Source organism: Ornithorhynchus anatinus, chromosome 4 (assembly GCF_004115215.2).
Source record: "Ornithorhynchus anatinus isolate Pmale09 chromosome 4, mOrnAna1.pri.v4, whole genome shotgun sequence".
In the NCBI taxonomy this organism is placed as follows: Eukaryota; Metazoa; Chordata; class Mammalia; order Monotremata; family Ornithorhynchidae; genus Ornithorhynchus; species Ornithorhynchus anatinus.
In genome coordinates this window covers 94,685,749-94,704,704 of record NC_041731.1, presented here as the reverse complement: position 1 = coordinate 94,704,704, position 18,956 = coordinate 94,685,749, and the positions used below count along the sequence as shown (strand labels likewise).

Genomic DNA, 18,956 nt, shown 5'->3' with positions numbered 1-18,956 from the left:
GCTCAGCTCCGCTCCTGAGGTGACGTGCCTGGCCTGCGACTCTCTCAGAGGTTGATAGTAGCTAAACCCCCTAGGCTCTGGAGGCTGCTTAGCATTTCTCCATCACTGAGGTGACCTGAGCAACAGGGTCCTCCCTCCCCCGCCAGGGGATTCTGGTTTTAGAAGGGTCATTTCCTGCTTCTAAAGACCCTGAGGCAGGAAGGAGGAAGGAGAATAGGTGGGGCTGGGTCGGTTCCCCCCATCTCCCAGGGAAACCCTTTCTATTAAGGGATCAGTCATTCAATGAATGGTGTTTATTGAGCACTTACTAAGTGCAGACCACAGTACTAAGTTCTAGGGAGAGTACACCACAAACCAGCCCCTCATCAAGTCCAACTGACTGAACACCCACCGGATATGCAGAATTGATGTACTAGGGGCTTAGGAATATAATAATAATAATAATAACGGTATTTGTTAAGTGCTTACTATGTGCCAGGCACAGTACTAAGCACTGGAGTGGATACAAGCAAATCACATTGGACACAGTCCCTTTCTCAAACAGGGCTGGCAGTCTCAATCCCCATTTTACAGCGGGGGTAACTGAGGCCCTGAGAAGTGAAGTGACTTGTCCAAAGTCACACAGCAGACACAAGGTGGAGCTGGGATTAAAATATACCACAGATGACAAAGATCAATCCTAGCTCTCAAGGAGTTCACCCAGTGGGGGCACAAGCAGGTAAATGAGCAAGAGCAAAAGCACAAATAACAAAAACATTCCACCAAATCCTACTCCCCACCATGAGGTGGCCAGCCCAGCTCTGGCAGAATGCTCCTGAGACATGTATGTGTGTTTATGTGGGGTCGGAGGGTGGGGAGGCTCCCCTAAGGCCAGGGCCTCCAGTTCCCTAGGATCATCCCCACCAAGTCCCAGAGAGTCAGGCTGTCAGGAGCACCCAGAAGGGCATCTGGGATGGGCTGCTAGAAGCTGCGAGTTCTACTGGATAGAGCATCTGTCTGGGAGTCAGAAGGACCTATGTTCTAGTCCCAGCTCCACCACTTGTCTGCTGTGTGACCTTGGGCAAGTCGCTTCACTTCTCTATGTCTTAGTTACCTCATCTGTAAAATAGGGATTAAGACTGTGAGCTCTCTGTGGGACAGGGACTGGGTCAAACCTGCTTATCTTGTACCTACCCCAATACTTAGTACAGTGCATGCCACATAGTAAGTGCTTAACAAATACCGGAATTATTATTATAAGTATAATCACTGCATAAATGTCAGGGTCATTAGCAATGCCTGTGGTCCAGAGCAGGCAGCTGGAAGACCATGGGGGAAGTCAGTGAAGGGCGATAAACTGAGCTAGACATCCCTGTGGCTAGCACAAGGGGGTGGGGGAATGGAGAATTCCCATTCTCCTTCACAGTATCGCCAAGAGCCACCCTTTCTTCTCCATCCAAACTGCTATCGTGCTGGTACAAGTTCTCATAATATCCCGACAGGATTATTGTGTCAGCCTCCTCTTGGATCTCCCTTCCTCCTGTCTCTCCCCATTCCAGTCTATTCTTCATTCCGCTGCCCGGATCATCTTTCTACAGAAATGCTCTGGGCATATCACTCCCCTCCTCAAAAACCTCCGGTGGTTGCCTATCAATCTCTGCTCTAAACAAAAACTCCTCACTCTTGGCTTCAAAGCTCTCCATCCCCTTACCCCCTCCTTCCTCACCTCCCTTCTCTCTTTCTACTGCCCACCCTGTACACTCTGCTCCTCTGCCACTCACCTCCTCACTGTCCCCCATTCATGCCTATCCCGCCGTCGACCCCTGGCCCACGACCTCCCGCTGTCCTGGAATGCCCTCCCTCCTTACCTCCGCCAACTAACTCTCTTCCCCTCTTCAAAGCCCTACTGAGAGGTCACCTCCTCAAGAGATCTACCCAGACTGAACTCCTCCCTTTCCCTCTGCTCCTCCCCCTTCCCCCTTCCCCTCAGCTGAGCCCCCTTTCCCTCTGCTCCCCCTCCCCTCCCCATGCTCTGCTCCTCCCCCTTCCTTTTCCCCTCCCCTCTGCACTGTGCTCCTTTATATAATTTATTACCCTATTTATTTTGTAATGAGGTGTATATCTCCTTGATTCTATTTTTCTTGATGATGTTGTCTTATTTTGTTTTGTTCTGTTTTGCTTTGCTGTCTGTCTCCCCCTGTTTAGACTGTGAGCCCGTCAATGGGCAAGGATTGTCCTATCTGTTGCCAAATTGTACATCCCAAGCACTTAGTACAGTGCTCTGCAAATAGTAAGCACTCAATAAATACTATTGAATGAGTGAATGAATGAGAAGCAATCTCCTTACCAACTACCAACTCACTCAATTTCCACATCCCTTTTACAGGAGACCAGGCCCCCTAAAAGTTTAATAGGGACATCTGTAGACAGGAATTTTCAGAAACTCCAGCACAACCAGTTTCTCAGCACTATGTGGAAGAATTCATAGATGATAATAATAATTATGGTACTTCTTAAGCATTTAGTATGTGCCAAGCACTCTTCTAAGTACTAGGGTATTTACAAGGTAATCAGTTTCAACCCAGTACCTGTCCCACACAGGGCTCACACTCTTAATCCCCATTTTACAGATGAGTGAACTGTGGCCCAGAGAAGTGACATGACCTACCCCAGGTCACACAGCAGACATGGCAGAGCCTGGATTAGAACCCATAACCTTCCATGACTCCCAGGCCCATGCTCTATCCACTAAGTTATGCTGCTTCTGATGGCTAATCATCACCTTCAGTAGCATTTAATAATAATTGTGGTATTTGTTAAAAGCTCACTGTGTGCCTGATACTGTACTAAATACAAGCAAATTGAGTTGGACAGAGCCCCAGTCCCAGGGCTCCCAGTCTCATTGAGTGCTTACATGCAAAGCCCTGTACTAAGCGCTTGGGAGAGTACAATAGAATTAGCAGACATTTCCTGCCCATAAAGATGATGGCTTTATCATTATTAGTGGTAGTTATTGAGCGCTTATTTTTGCAGAGCACTGAACTAAACACTTGGGGTAGTACAACAACAGAGTTGGCAGACACATTCCCTGCCCACAAAAGTAGCTCATAGTCTTAGAGGGACCAATCTCAGAATGCTTGTTTTTCCTGTTTATTCTGGTGGAAGAGTCCTCATTTTGGTATTTTCAGAGGCCTCTGGTATATCTGGTTGGAACAAAGAAATCTGGCATTGTTCACCGTTTTGTTCACTCAACCGGATCCAGCTCTGAACTGGCTGGAGCTCACCATTCTAATCATTTTGGTTCTGGAATACTGACGTTAGCCATGAATTTGTGGACAGGGGCGAGATGGGCTTGATGACAGAGCTAGAGTCACGCCTTTAAGTGAGGAATTCTCCTCTATTCTTTCCTTCCCCAAGAGAAGAAAAAGGATACTCATACCAGAAAATCCTGTGCAGGGGAGAACACCCTCAAAGAGCTCTACTTCCAACTGCCCTGTCAAGGGACCTGGGGTATCCAGAGGAGCTAAGAACCCCAGGGGATTCCTGGCCTCACCAAATGAACTGAGTGCTTTAATGATAATAACAATAATAGTGATAATAATGGTATTTGTTAAGCTCTTACTGTGTGCACCAGGCTCTGTACTACGGCTGGGTGGATACAAGCAAATCGTGCTGGAAACAGTCCCTGTCCCATCCCACATAGGGTTCACAGACTCAATGCCCATTTTACAGATGAGGTAACCGAGGCACCGAGAAGTGAAGTGACTTGCCCCAGGTCACACAGCAGACAAGTGGCGGAGCTGGGATTAGAATCCATGACCTTCTGACTTTGATCCACTACGCCACGTTGCTGCTCAGTTTTAAAGCTGGGGCTGTACTTTCCACAGGCAGCTGTGCCAAGAAAACTGCCACTGAGACCAGCCAAGGATAATGCAGGCCTTTGGGTGCCCTTGAGCACCAAATATTTCCTAGGCATTTAGACTGGGTAGGGGGAGGTATGGGAAGGAGGGAGGGGCTGGAGAGACAGAGGAGAATGCTATTTACAACAGAAAGTCTAAGGCCAGCAATGCTTCGGAGCCACTGTGACTCAGATCTTGCCATTCCCTTTGGAACGGAGCCCTTGTGAGAATGTTTCTGGGACACAAAGGCAACAGCAGCACTTAGCCAGGGTGAAGTGAGACAATCGTCTCATCCAAAACACTGATGCCTGTGGTGATCAGCTGACAACATTTTACCCCACTTTGGCTTCGAATAGGGCAGGCCCAAGAGTGCTTTTTCTCCACTAAAGCACTGGGATTCACTCCAATGTAGGGGCAGCCATTTTGATGGCTGCCCCGATCTCTCTCCCTCTCGCCAGTTTCGCATTTCCTCCTGTCTTAGAATGCCCCGCCAACACCTCTAACTTAACATGTCCAAAAGAGAACTCCTTATTTTCCCACCCAAACCTTGTCCTCTCCCTGATTTTCCCATCGCTGTAGGCAGCGCTACAACACTTCCTGTCTCGTGAGCCCGTAACCTTGACATTCAACCTACATATTCAATCTATTGCTAAATCCTGTCGGTTTGACCTTCACATCGCTAAAATCCATCCTTTCCATTCCACCTGCTACCAATGTTAATCCAAACACTTATCCTATCCTGCCTTGATTATTTTATCAGCCTCCTTACTGCCCTTCTTCCCTCCTGTCTCTCCCCACTCCAGTCCAAACTTCACTATTTTGCTGCATGGGTGGCTTTTCTACAAAAACATTCAATGTTTCCCCACTCCTCAAGACCCTCCAGTGGTTTCCCAGGAACCTTGGCATTAAATAAAATCTCCTTACCATTGGCTTTAAAGCACTCAATCACCTTGCCACTCTATTACGACCCAATCCTTCCCACTCTGCTCCACTGTACCTCCATCTCGCCAATCGCACCATCCACCTCTCATCCAGGTACTGCCTCAGGCCTGAAACGCCGTCCCTCTTCATATCTAACAGAAGATTACTCTCTTCAGTCAAAGCCTTATTCGAAGGCATATCTCCAAGAGGCCTTCCCTGACGAAGCCCTCATTTCCATTTCATTCTGTGTCGCTCTGATTTGCTTCCTTTATTCACCCCTCCCTCAGCCCCACCGCACTTATGTACGTATCCGTAATTTATTTTAATGTCTTTCTCTCCTTTTAGACTGTGAGCTCATATCAGGCAGGGAACGAGTCTACTAACTCCATTGTATTGTATTCTTCCAAGTGCTTAGTCCAGTTCTGGAAGCAGTAAGAGCTCAATAAATATGATAGATTGATTGTATCTCTTACTAGAGGTACACAACTGAGAGCTCGAAGTAGTACATTACTTCTGTGGCATTTCTGAAGTGCTTACTATACATAGTATTAAGTGCCCGGGGAAGATTCAAGATAATCACGTCAGACACAATCATCAAAGGTATTTATTAAGTGTTTATGGTGTGCAGAGCACTATACTAAGCACTTGGAAGAGTACAATACAATGGAGTTGCAGAACTTACAGTTTAAAGGGGGAGATGGACTTTAAAATAAATTACGGGTATGTATCTAAAAAATACAAATAAATTATGCTGAGAGTTGGGTCAATAAAGGGTGAATCAGATCCAAGTGCATAGTGATGCAGAAGGGAGAGGGAGAAGGGGAAAGGGTCGGGGAAGCAGCGTGGCGCAGTGGAAAGAGCACGGTCTTTGGAGTCAGGGCTCATGAGTTCAAATCCCAGCTCTGCCACTTGTCAGCTGTGTGACTGTGGGCAAGTCACTTAACTTCTCTGTGCCTCAGTTCCCTCATCTGTAAAATGGGGATTAAGACTGTGAGCCCCACGTGGGACAACCTGATTCCCCTGTGTCTACCCCAGCGCTTAGAACAGTGCTCTGCACATAGTAAGCGCTTAACAAATACCAACATTATTATTATTATTAGTCAGGGAAGACTAACCACTCCAGAGATTAATGCAATCTTGTCTAGGAAGGAGTGTGGCCTAATGGAACAGACCTGGGAGTCAGAGGACCTGGGTTCTAATCCCGACTCCACCACTTGTCTGCTCTGTGGTCTGGAGAAAGTCACAACTTCTCTGTACTCAATTACCTCGTCTGTAAAATGGAGAATAAGACAGTCACCCCCTATGTGGGACAGGGAGTGCATCCAATTTGATTATCCGTATCTACCATCTACCTCAGAGCTTTGTACAGTGCCTGGCACATAGTAAACGCTTAATAAATGACACAAAAAATAGAGAAGGGATTCCGGGGTCTGACAAGCTTTCCTGGAACTCTCTCATTCGTTTTCATTCCCACGCTATCTCTTTCCCTCCCTCTCTCGTGCCCCCTTGGAATATCCACTGGTTTGCAATTGGGAACTACCCAAAATCTGAGTCCAAAATTCTATTTCCCATTCTCTGGTCTAGTCTACTGTTTTCTGGAATGGGCTTTCAGGGAACAGCAAAAACAAAAAATTTGGATCAAGCCAGAATCTGACTGTAAAACAGCATGATCATTCTGGACTTTTTGACTTCAGAAATGAAAGCTAGTTGCTGTTAAGTCAAAGAGATTTGTGGAGGCATTGCAATCTTGTGCAGGCTTCATGTATACTTTTTGATTGTCTGGGACAAGGCCGTTTCAGCTGTTCTAACATTTGATACAGCCTTCTTTCCCATTAGACAGCTTGGGTTGAAAAATGATTATTTTTACCGCACTTGAATGACAAATGCTCCACACAGTTCATCTGGTCCTGGTAAAAAACACCAGCCACGCGAGGAACAGAAGAGACTTTTATTCCAGTTTTGGACGGGCAGAACAAAAAAATCAGAAAGGAATGCATTTGTGCTGTATCTGCTGACCCAGGGAGCTGGATTCAGGAGCCCTGCTCAAGGCCAAACTGCCTCTGGCTTCTCATCAGGGAAAAAAGGGGTCAAACAGAAAAGCCAAGGGGATTAGGCCCCTTCCAGGCTCCAGCTTAAGGGAGGCAACTGGAACGTGACAGCAACAATGCCATGGAAGTCCGTCAAGTTAGAAACAGACTCTCTAAGGATTAGGAGTTTCATTCAAACATGGGGCACAAACAGTTAAGCTCCATGCGCAACACTGGGGCAGTGCTCTCTCTTCCTGCCTCCCCAGAATATCCAGGCAAAGTCCCGGGGCTGTAGCTGGGGAAAAACCCAAGTCAATCAACTGTATTTATTGAGTGCTTACTGTATGCAGAGTATTCATTCATTCAATCATATTTATTGAGCGCTTACTGTGTACAAATCACTGTACTAAGCACTTGGGAAAGTACAACAGCCCCACTGCCTGCCCACAACGAGCTCACAGTCTAGAGCGCTAAACTAAGCACTTGGAAGAATACAATATAACAATATTACAGACGTGGTAGACATGTTCCTCACCTACAGGGAGCTTACAGTCTAGAGGGGAAGACAGACACTAATATAAAGAAAGAAATTACAGATATGTAAGTGATCGCCTCCCTAAATATCAAAGTATCTGCATCCAAAAACTTCAGGGAATAGATGGCATAAAATAGGTGGTGTATGTGTGTTCTGTTTGCTGAGCTAGGAAAGCTCTGCTTCCCTGGGGAGAACTGAAAACACACACAGGGTAGAGCAAGGATTCAAGAGGTAAGGTTTCCATTTAAATAAAAAGCCCACCCTGAGGATACACCTTATTTATCACTAATATTAATGATAATGTTGGCATTTGTTAAGCGCTTACTATATGCAGAGCACTATTCTAAGTGCTGGGGTAGATACAGGGTAATCGGGTTGTACCACGTGAGGCTCACATTTAATCCCCATTTTACAGATGAGGTAACTGAGGCACAGAGAATTGAAGCGACTTGCCCACAGTCACACAGCGGACAAGTGGCAGAGCCGGGATTCGGCCCAGGCTCTTTCCACTGAGCCACGCTGCTTCTCTAAATTCTCGAATATTCTCTAATTCTCTAATATTCTCTAAATTCTCTAATATTACTACGACTAATAATAATAATGATAATTATTAAGCACTTACTATGTTCCAGGCACTGCCCACTAAGAGCTGAGGTGGATACAAGCAAATCGGGTTGGACACAGTCCCTGTCCCACATGGGGCTCACAGTCTCAATCCTTATTTTACAAATGAGGAAACAGGCACAGAGAAGTGAAGCGACTTGCCCGAGGTCACACAGCAGATACGTGGCAGAAGCGGCATTGGAACCCATGACTTACTGACTTCTAGGCCCTTGCTTTATCCACTAGGCCATGCCGATTCTCATTAGAGATGTGTCACGTGTCTGAGGTACAGAAAATTCGTTTATCTTTAAACCACTTCACTGCTGAACAAAGGATGGAGGAAGAAAGGAAAAAGGCTTATTGGATTGCGTGTAGCAAGCAGACAGCCGGGGCTATAGGACGAATCAGCACGGGGCTATCAGGGACCGGGATCTTGCATGTCAATGGGCTTGTTTACCGTTAATATGCTTTTCTTTACCGTTGATCCATTTATAGTCCGAGTTGAAAGAATGCAAGTTGATCTCACCAGTGGATTATGCGTTTTTTTTTTTAACCTCTTCAAAAAGACTTAATTACCCTCGCAACTCCCAGGTGGGGGTGTTAGGTGTTTTCTTCCTTTTATAGGAGTAACTGACAGCAAGGAAATAAGGGGCTCGCCCCAGGCCAAAGAAGGGATCAATAGCGCCCAGGTGGTATTAGAAAACTGGCTTCCCGCCCAGAAAGAGGATCCGACCTGAGATCCAAGATGTGGGGGTAAATCATTCAGATTTACTGAGCGCTTACTGTGTGCAGAGCACTGTATTAAGCGCTTGGGAGGGTATGACAATAAGCAGACACATTCCCTGCCCACAACAAGCTTACAGTCTAGAGGGGGAGACAGGCATTAAGAGAAATAAATAAATTACAGATAGGTAAGTATGTGCTGTGGGGCTGGGATGAATGAAAGGAGCAAGTCAGGTGATGCAGAAGGGAGAGGAAGAAGAGTTTCCGGAGGGCCTGGTTAGGGAAGGCTTCCTGGAGGAGATGTGCCTTGTAAACCCGTCAAAGGGCAGGGACTGTCTCTATCTGTTGCCGACTTGTTCATTCCAAGCGCTTAGTACAGTGCTCTGCACATAGTAAGCGCTCAATAAATACTACTGAATAAGGCTCTGAAAGTAGAAAGAGGAATTGTCTGTCGGTTCTGAGCAGGGAGGGTTTTCCAGGCCAGAGGCAGGACTTGGGCAAGAGGTTGGCCGTGAGATAGATGAGATTGAGGCACAGTGAGAAGGTTAGCATTAGAGGAGAGAAGTGTGCAGGCTGGGTGGTAGAAGGAGAGTAGCCAGAAGAGGTAATTAACCAGGTTGGGGGCCCTGAAGTGGCATTTTGGGGGAAATAAAGGTATTTGTGAAGTGCTTACTATGTGCAGAGCACCGTTCTAAGCGCTGGGGTAGATACAGGGTAATCAGGTCGTCCCACGTGGGGCTCACAGTTTTAATCCCCATTTTTACAGATGAGGTAACTGAGGCACAGAGAAATGAAGTGACTTGCCCAAAGTCATACAGCCCATCAAAGGGCAGGGACTGTATCTGTTACCGATTTGTCCATTCCAAGCGCATAGTGCAGTGCTCTGCCCATAGTAAGCGCTCAATAAATACTAATGAATGAATGAAAAGTGGCAGAGCCGGGCTTCAAACCCATGAACTCTGACTCCCAAGCCTGAGCTCTTTCCACTGTACCACCCTGCTTCTCTGCTGAAAGGGTGTCACAGTAACTGAAAGGGTGTCATGAGAAGCAGCGTGGCTTAGTGGAAAGAGCACGGGCTTTGGAGTCAGAGGACGAGGATTCTAATCCTGGTACCACCACTAAGTCACTTAGTGGTGACTTGGGAGAGTCACTTAATAATAATAATAATAATGTTGGTATTTGTTAAGCGCTTACTATGTGCCGAGCACTGTTCTAAGCGCTGGGGTAGACACAGGGGAATCAAGTTGTCCCACGTGGGGTTCACAGTCTTAATCCCCATTTTACAGATGAGGTAACTGAGGCACCGAGAAGTTAAGTGACTTGCCCAAAGTCACACAGCTGACAAGTGGCCGAGCCGGGATTCAAACCCATGACCTCTGACTCCAAAGCCCGTGCTCTTTCCACTGAGCCACGCTGCATCTCTGTGCCTCAGTTACCTCATCTGGAAAATGGGGATTAAAACTGTGAGCCCCATGTGGGACAACCTGATCACCTCACAACCCCCAGCGCTTAGAACAGTGCTTTGCACATAGTAAGCGCTTAACAAATGCCATCATTATTATTATTATAAACTGGAGGTCGCCACAAAGCAGAAGGAGAGAAGGGTTTTTTAAATGGTATATTTAAGTGCTTATTCATTCATTCAATCGTATTGAGCGCTTACTGTGTGCAGAGCACTGTACTAAGCACTTGGAAAGTACAGTTCGGCAACCGTTAGAGACAATCCCTACCCAACAACAGTCTAGAAGGGGGAAGACGGACAACAAAACAAGTAGACAGCTATCCATAGCATCAAAATAAATAGAACTATAGACATATACAGATCATTAATAAAATAGAATAATATGTACATATATTCACAAGTGCTGTGGGGTGGGAAGCGGGGTAGGTCAGAGGGAGGGAGTCGGGGTGATGGGGAGGGGAGGAGGAGCAGAGGAAAGGGGGGCTCAGTCTGTTTACTATGTGCCAGGTACCGTTCTAAGCACTGGGTAGAGACAAGCTAATCAGGACGGACACAATCCATGTCCCACATGGAGTTCACAGTCTTAATCCTCATTTTACAGAAGAAGTAACTGAGGGACACAGAAGTTAAGTGATTTGCCCAAGGTCACACAGCAAACAAGTGGCAGAGCTGGGATTAGAACCCAAGTCCTGACTCCCAGGCCTGTGGACTGTACATTAAGCCACGCTGCTTCTCAAATTTAGGAGGAAGAGGCAGGTTTAGTGAAGTCTCTGACTTCTTTGATGGAAAAGGCTATGGCTTTCCCCTATCCCCAATCTATTTTAGTGTCTGTCTCCCTCTTTAGACTGCAAATTTTTGCAGGAAGGGAACACAGCAAGCAGCTCTGTCGCACTGGACTTTCCCAAGCTCTTAGATTGCTCTGCACACAGTAAGCACTCAAATACCTTCCCCAAGTAAGTCCTCATTACTTCTCCAAGACCTCATTTCTTCTTCACTCATTCCCTTATGTCACCAAGCACTTGGGTTTGCACCCCCTTTCATTCATTCATTCATTCATTCATTCATTCATTCATTCAATCGTATTTATTGAGTGCTTACTGTGTACAGAGCACTGTACTAAGCTCCTGGAGAGTACAATTTGGCAACAGAGACACTCCCTACCCAACAACAGGCTCACAGTCTAGAAGGAGAGGGAGACAGACAACAAGACCAAACAAAACAAGTAGAAAGACATCAATAGCATCAATATAAATAGAATTATAGATATATATACCACACTAATAAGATAGATTAATAAATATGTATATAGATACACAAGAGCTGTAGGGCAGGGAAGGCGGTAGAGCAGAGGGAGGATGTCTGGGCAATGGGGAGGGGAGGAGGAACATAGGAAAAGGGGGGCTCATTCTGGGAAGGCATCCTGGAAGCGGTGAGCTTTCAGTAAGGCTTTGAAGGGGTGAACTGTGCTAGTTTGGTGGAGAAAGGGCTTTATTTACCCTTCCCTCAGCCCCACAGCACTTACGTACATATCTGTAATTTCCTTATTTATATTAACGTCTCTGTCCTCCTCTAAACTTACAGTGGGCAGGTAATGCCTATACCAACTACCTTGCCCCCTCCTTCATTCAAAAGTATTTATTGAGCGCTATGTGCAGAGCCCTGTATTAAGCGCTTGTACCTCACCTTGCTACTCTCCTACTACAACCCAGCCCGCACACTTAGCTTCTCCAATGGTAACTTCTCACTGTGCCTTGATCTTCTCTATCTCGCCCATGTCCTACCTCTAGCCTGGAATCATCCTCCCTCCTCATATCTGACAGAAAATTACTCTTCCTTCTTCAAAGCCTTATTGAGGGCACATCTCCTCCAAGGGGCCCTCCCTAAGCTCTCCTTTCTTCTCCCACTCCCTTCTGCATCACCTGACTTGCTCCCTTTATTCATCCTCACCCTTCCCCTACACAGCCCCACAGAACTTATGTGCATATCTGTAATTTATTTACATTAATGTCTGTCTCCCCTTCTAGACTATATCCTCATTGTGGGCAGGGAATGTGTCTTTGTTATAAACAAAAAAGCGCTTAGTACAATGCTCTGCACAAAGTGATCAATAAATATAATTGACTTATTAACTCTGTTATATTGTACTCTCCCAAGTGGTTTGTACGCTGCTCTGCACACAGTAAGTGCTCAGATATAATTGACTGATTGGTACTACTGATTTCTCCCTTCCTTTCTAATTGAGACAGCTGCCCTATTTTCTCCTCTCCACTGTTCCCAGCCAGATTTGGATGAGGTCTCCTTCTTGATTCTGCCCTTCAAATACCCGATAAAAGCAGGCACATTCCAGAAAAAAAATCCCCTCTCTCTCCCAGAGCCCTTCCTTTCAGAGTGACTGTCCACTTTACCCTAGATCCTGCCATCCAGAGATGAACATACTCAAGAGGTAAACAAAGGTTATCTAATCTCACAGAGCTACATTTGCTGGGCTATGACCACATACCTTCAAACAGGAAGAAATACCCATCCAGGAAGTCCCAGAATCCAGACTAGGTACAACGACCCGTACTGTTAGGGGTTGATGTGCAGCACTGATGGAAGTTTAGGAGATTTATACAGAATGGTTCAGCGAAGCATCTGGCCTCCTACCCCCTCAGGCCTAGTGAAGTGCTGCCTCAAATGAGCATGCTCTATTAAGGCCAGGCTAAGGATGAAGCCTGCTGCTGAGCCTCCTCGACCCCTCGTTACCACAGCAGAACGAAACAACCAGTAATGGCAAGACCAAGTCACTAAGACCAAGTGAACTGCCTTCCCTACAACCACCTGTGCTCTTACCTCCAGCACTCACCCTAGCCACATTGTGTCCCTGGGAACCAGCACTTTATCCCCTCCACACCATCGAAGTAGACTCATTGATTCATTCAATAGTATTTACTGAGCGCTTACTATGTGCAGAGCACTGTACTAAGCACTTGGAATGTACAAATCGGCAACAGATAGAGACAGTCCCTGCCCTTTGACGGGCTTACAGTCTAATTGGGGGAGACAGGTAGCAAGAACAATGGCAATAAATAGAGTCAAGGGGAAGAACATCTCATAAAAACAATGGCAAATAAATAGAATCAGGGTGATGTACATCTCATTAAACAAAATGAATAGGGTGATGAAGATATATACAGTTGAGCGGACCAGTACAGTGCTGAGGGGGTGGGACGGGAGAGGGGGAGGAGGAGAGGGAAAGGGGGGAGAAGAGGGTTTAGCTATGGAGAGGTGAAGGGGGGGTAGAAGGAGCAAAGGGAAAAAGGGGGGAGCTCAGTCTGGGAAGGCCTCTTGGAGGAGGTGAGTTTTAAGTAGGGTTTTGAAGAGGGGAAGAGAATCAGTTTGGCGGAGGTGAGGAGGGAGGGCATTCCAGGACCGTGAGAGGACGTGGCCCGGGGGTCGACGGCGGGATAGGCGAGACTGAGGGACGGTGAGGAGGTGGGTGGCAGAGGAGCGGAGCGTGCGGGGTGGGCAGTAGAAAAAGAGAAGGGAGGAGAGGTAGGAAGGGGCAAGGTGATGGAGAGCCTTGAAGCCTAGAGTGAGGAGAGTGAGGACTCCAACCCCTCCTCACCACCTCAGCCACCACCTTGGCGGGAAAGAGAAAGAGAACCTGCAGCACAAGGCCACAGGAAGGCTAGTGGGCTGCAGGAGCCATTGTTGTGGCTATGGGTACGCTGGGAACTCAATCACAAGGAACCTAAAATTCATTCCTCTAGACAGAGCTCCCTACTGATTTTTGTTTTGTTTCTTTGACGGTTTTTGTTAAGCACTTACTATGTGCCAGGCCCTAGTCCAAGCGCTGGGGTAGAGACAAGCTAATCAGGTTGGACACAGTCCTTGTCCCACATAGGGCTCACAGTCTTAATCCCCATTTTACAGATGAGGGAATGGAGGCAAAGAGAAGTGAAGTGACTTGCCCAAGGTCATACTGCAGACAAGGGGAGAAGCCAGGATTAGAATCCAGGTCCATGATCTATCCTCTAGGCCACACTTCATACAGTACTTTGCCAGGATAAGCGGATAATACTCCTTCAACTACTATCTCATCCACCTTGGCCCTAAACAGGTCTTGTGTTGAGAGAATAAGTGCCAAAATACATTTTCCAGGTGTCCCGCCTACTTTCAGAGTCTGTGAAACCTTGGCTTTCATTCATGCATTCAATCGTATTTATTGAGCACTTACTGTGTGCAGAGCACTGTACTAAGCACTTGGAAAGTACAATTCGCAATAGAGACAATCCCTACCCAACAATGGGCTCACAGTTTAGAAGGGGGGAGACACACAACAAAACAAAGCAAATAGGTATCAATAGCATCATTATAAATAGAGGTATAGCTATATACTCATCATTAATACAATAAAGAGAATAATATATACATATATGCACAAGTGCTGTGGGTCGGGAGGCGGGGGGACGGGTAGAGCAGAGGGAGGGAGTAGGGGTGATGGGGAGGGGAAGAGGAGCAGAGGAAATGGCGGGGGGCTCAGTCTGGGAAGGCCTTCTGGAGGAGGCAGAGCTTTCAGTAGGGCTTTGAAGGGGGGAAGTGTGCTAATTTGGTGGATGTTAAGAGGGAGGGCATTCGGGCTAGAGGGAGGACGCAGGCCAGGGATGGACAGTGGGACAGGTGAGAATGAGGCCCAGTGAGAAGGTTAGCAGCACTAGAGGAGTGGAGTGTGCGGGCTGGGATGGAGAAGGAGAGAAGGGAGATGAGGTAGGAGGGGGCAAGGTGAGGGAGAGCTCTGAAGCCAAGAGTGAGGAGTTTTTTCTTCATACGAAGGTTGACAGGCAACCACTGGAGATTTTTGAGGAGGGGGGTGACATGCCCAGAGCATTTCTGTAGAAAGATCATCCGGACAGCAGAGTGAAGTATAATCTGAAGCGGGGAAAGACAGGATGATGGGAGATCAGAAAGGATATTGATGCAGTAATCCAGTCAGGATATGATGAGTGATTGTACTAACAAGAAGCGGTTTGGATAGAAAGGAAAGGGTGGATCTTGGCGATGTCGTGAAGGTGAGACTGGCAGTTTTTGGTGATGGACCTGATATGTTGTGGGGTGAATGGTGATCCCTTCCTTCCCTTCATCAGTACCTGACAAAGAAATAATAATAATGATGGTATTTGTTAAGCCCTTACTACGTGCCAAGCACTGTTCTTAGCTCTGGGGTAGATACAAGGTAATCGGGTTGTCTCACATGGGGCTCACGGTCTTAATCCCCATTTTACAGTTGAGGTAACTGAGGCACAGAGAAGTTAGGTGACTTACCCAAGGTCATACAGCAGACATGTGGTGGAGATGAGATTAGAACTCTCAACTTCTGACTCCCAAGCCCAGACTCCTTCCACTAAGCCACGCTGCTTCTCATGTTTCTTTCCATCCTGGAAGTCCTGGTTTGCCCGAGACCAATCGATCAATCATTGGTAATTGAGTGCTTGCTGTGTATAGAGCACTGTAGAAAGTACTTGGGAGAATACAATACAATAGAGTTGGTAGACCGATTACTGCCCAAAAGGAATCGACAATCTACAGAGGAGTTTACAATCTAAACTTTTAGAATGTAAGCCCGCTGTGGGCAGGGATGGTCTCTATTGCTGAATTGTACTTTCCAAGTACAGTGCTCTGCACACAGTAAGCGCTCAATAAATACGATCGAATGAATCTAAAATGAGTCTAAACTGCTTGATGAGGAGAAGGAGGGAGGGAAGGTGGGAGAAGGGTGGGAAAGAGCATTTCAGAAACACTATTGCTGCAGACGCAAATTCCCGACAGATTATTTTACCACAGTTCAATGGGCAGGGCGTAGACAGCCGGTTACAAACAGCCAGAATCACACACTGGAATTGGAAACCGGGGGACATTAGCCTGCCTTGAAGCACAATGAGGGATAAACCGTCGAATCAGCACAAGAGATGCAACTCCACCTAGGAACATTTGCTCACAAAATATAAGATAAAGTAATCCAAGAGGGATATCTTTTCTAAATATCAGTTTTAGAAACTGCATGCTTTTCAGGGATAGTGAGAAAGAGGAAGGGGGAAAGAAACACATTTACACATTGTGCTTGGAAAAAAGAAAGAAAGAGGATCTAGTTACAGACAGAGCATCGCAGTGGGACGGTTTCAGGCAGACAAGGCTGGAAGTGAAGACCAAGGACAATTAGGGTAAAATTTGTTCCTAGGAGGCCATGACAGATCAGGCAAAACTTCAGAAGCAGCATGGCCTAGTGGGTAGAGCACGGGTCTGGGAGTCAGGAGGACCTGGGTTCTATTCCTGACTCCACCACTTGTCTGCTGTGTGGTCTTAGGCAAGTCACTTTATTTCTCTGTGCCTCCATTCCCTCATCTGTAAAATGGGGATTAAGAATGTGAGCCTCTTGTGGGACAGGGACTGTGTCCAACCTGATTACCTTGTATCTACCCCAGCGCTTAGAACAGAGTTTGGCACATAGTAAATGCTTAAATACAATCAGTATTATTATTATTACTACTTTGTGATTGCTAACAGAATTACCGGTTTGGGAATGGACACAATGCTTATTTATATATATATACATGTATATATATATAAATACATATTTAAATATATACACACACATATGTAAAATAAATGTTTTCTTTTTACTATGTGCTAGGCACTGCACTAAGGGATAGGGTAGATATAAGATAATCAAGTTGGACACAGTCCCTGTCCCACATAGAGCTCACAGACTTAATCCCCATTTTACAGATGAGGTAACTGAGGCCCAAAAAAGTTGTGACTTGTCCAAGGTCACACAGCAGACAAGTGACAAAGGCTGGATTAGAACTCAGGTCCTCTGACTCCCAGACCCTTGCTTTATCCACTAGGCTAAAAGAGAGTGCAGCAACAGGGCATGACAGGGAAAAGCTCATCGTGGCAAGAGGCTAGGAGATCTTTAAACTTCTCTGACTGGATAAATACAATCCTAAAAGGAATCGCATAAGGCTTCCTGCATTGGCAGCTCACCATAGAATCCTGGAAGGATCTTAGGTAGTCAACTAGTCCATTCCCCGGCTTCCAATCCTCTCATTAATGCAAGTGACTGGCTTCTATTTCAGGGGGCTTTCAATGCAGTTCCTTTAGGCTAATTTAATTGCATGTTCAGAACATGGCGGGGGAAAAAAAAAGAGTAAATTGGCATACATTTTCCCCTGACATCTCTATGGAATAGTTCCATTAGAAGCAGTTAATAAGCACTTTTAAAATCCCCTGACAAAAGCAAGTCACAGCCAGAACTCTGTTTCGATGGGAGATTTTCTTCCCTTTTTTCCTATAAATAGTACAGTAATGATCACTCCAGGCAACCCTACAGCCAGTCAAAAACAAACAATAACCGTCTCAGAGAAATAGCTGTACCACATCCACACACACATTAACTTCATTAAAATCTGCACCCCCCAAACAGCCCATAGAATCTCAGAGCAAAAGTTCTGGACCTTAGTGACCAGTCCAGAGAGCTCCAACTGAAACTCTCCCTGTGGCTTGATCTCGCCTGTCTCGCCGCCGACCCCGCCGCCGACCCCTCGCCCATGTCCTGCCTCTGGCCTGGAACGGCCCACCCTCTTCAAATCCGACAATTACTCTCCCCTAAATCAAAGCCTTATTGAAGGCATATCTCTTCCAAGACGCCTTCCCAGACTGAGCCCCACTTTTCCTCATCTCCCACTCCCTTCTGCTTCACCCTGACTTCTTTCCTTTGCCCTTCCCTCCTTCCAGCCCCCAAGCACTTATGTTCACATCTGTCATTTTATTTATTTATATTAATGTCTTTCTATTCCCTTCTAGACAGTAAGCTCATTGTGGGCAGGGAATGGCACTGTTTACTGCTGTATTGAACTTTCCCAAGCGTTTAGTACAGTGCTCTGCACACAGTAAGCACTCAACAAATACGATTAAATGAATGAACTGAAAGAGGTGGCTGGTGTCCTTAGCCCCAGGGCCGGACACAGAAAGCATGACAGGTCATCTTTAGGAAGAATCAGTGAGGACCAAACTAGCCTTCTTCAGTCTAGATACAAGGAAATGGGCCCACTCGAGGGTCCTAACAACAGAGCCTGAAGGAAAATTCCAAGTGGACTGTCGAGATACCACATAATACAAGTTGTGTGGTCTCGTGGGAAGAACGTGGGCCTGGGAGTCAAAGGACCTGGGCTTTACTCCCGGCTCTGCCAGTTGCCTGCTGTGTGACCTTGATCAGTCGCCTAACTTCTCTGTGCCTCAGTTTCTTCATTTTAAAATGGGGATTTTCTGTTCTCCCTTTCAGGTGGACTGTGAGCCCCATGTGGGACAAGAACTGTGCCCGACTTGATCATCTTGGTTCTAAACCCAGTGGTTGACACATAGTAAGTGCTTAAAGTACCCCTATTATTACTAGTAATTTTCTTTTTTAATTATTATTCTTTTTAATTCTTATTAATTGAAAAGAAAACTAAAAAGTCCCATGTTATAATTTAAACTGTTTACAAGTTCAGCCGCTATTAATCTGATTTTCAGCTGGATTCGCTCATTCTGGAATGACAAAATTCTGTGGCTCGGATAAAACTTTTGTATTTTCAAGGGCTTGGGAGGGGCACACAAGGGCTCTGAAGTAATGGAGAGGGTTACTGACCCCTTCCCCTGGCCCCCGCCAAGGCCGCGGACATACCTTAGGAACTTGCTCTTAGGTTCTGCAGATTCCCACAGGCTATTCCATATGATTTCATTATCTCTCACTGTGTGACCCCTGTGTAGCCCCTTTAACATACTTCTGT

General features: G+C 46.3%; 1 protein-coding gene across 1 annotated transcript in view; it reads right to left on the bottom strand.

Moving 5' to 3' along the window:
* The window catches only part of BCAR3 (BCAR3 adaptor protein, NSP family member), a 261,311-nt gene that overhangs the window by 194,254 nt on the left and 48,101 nt on the right, over positions 1-18,956 (bottom strand). The gene's annotated exons all lie outside the window — the stretch shown is intronic.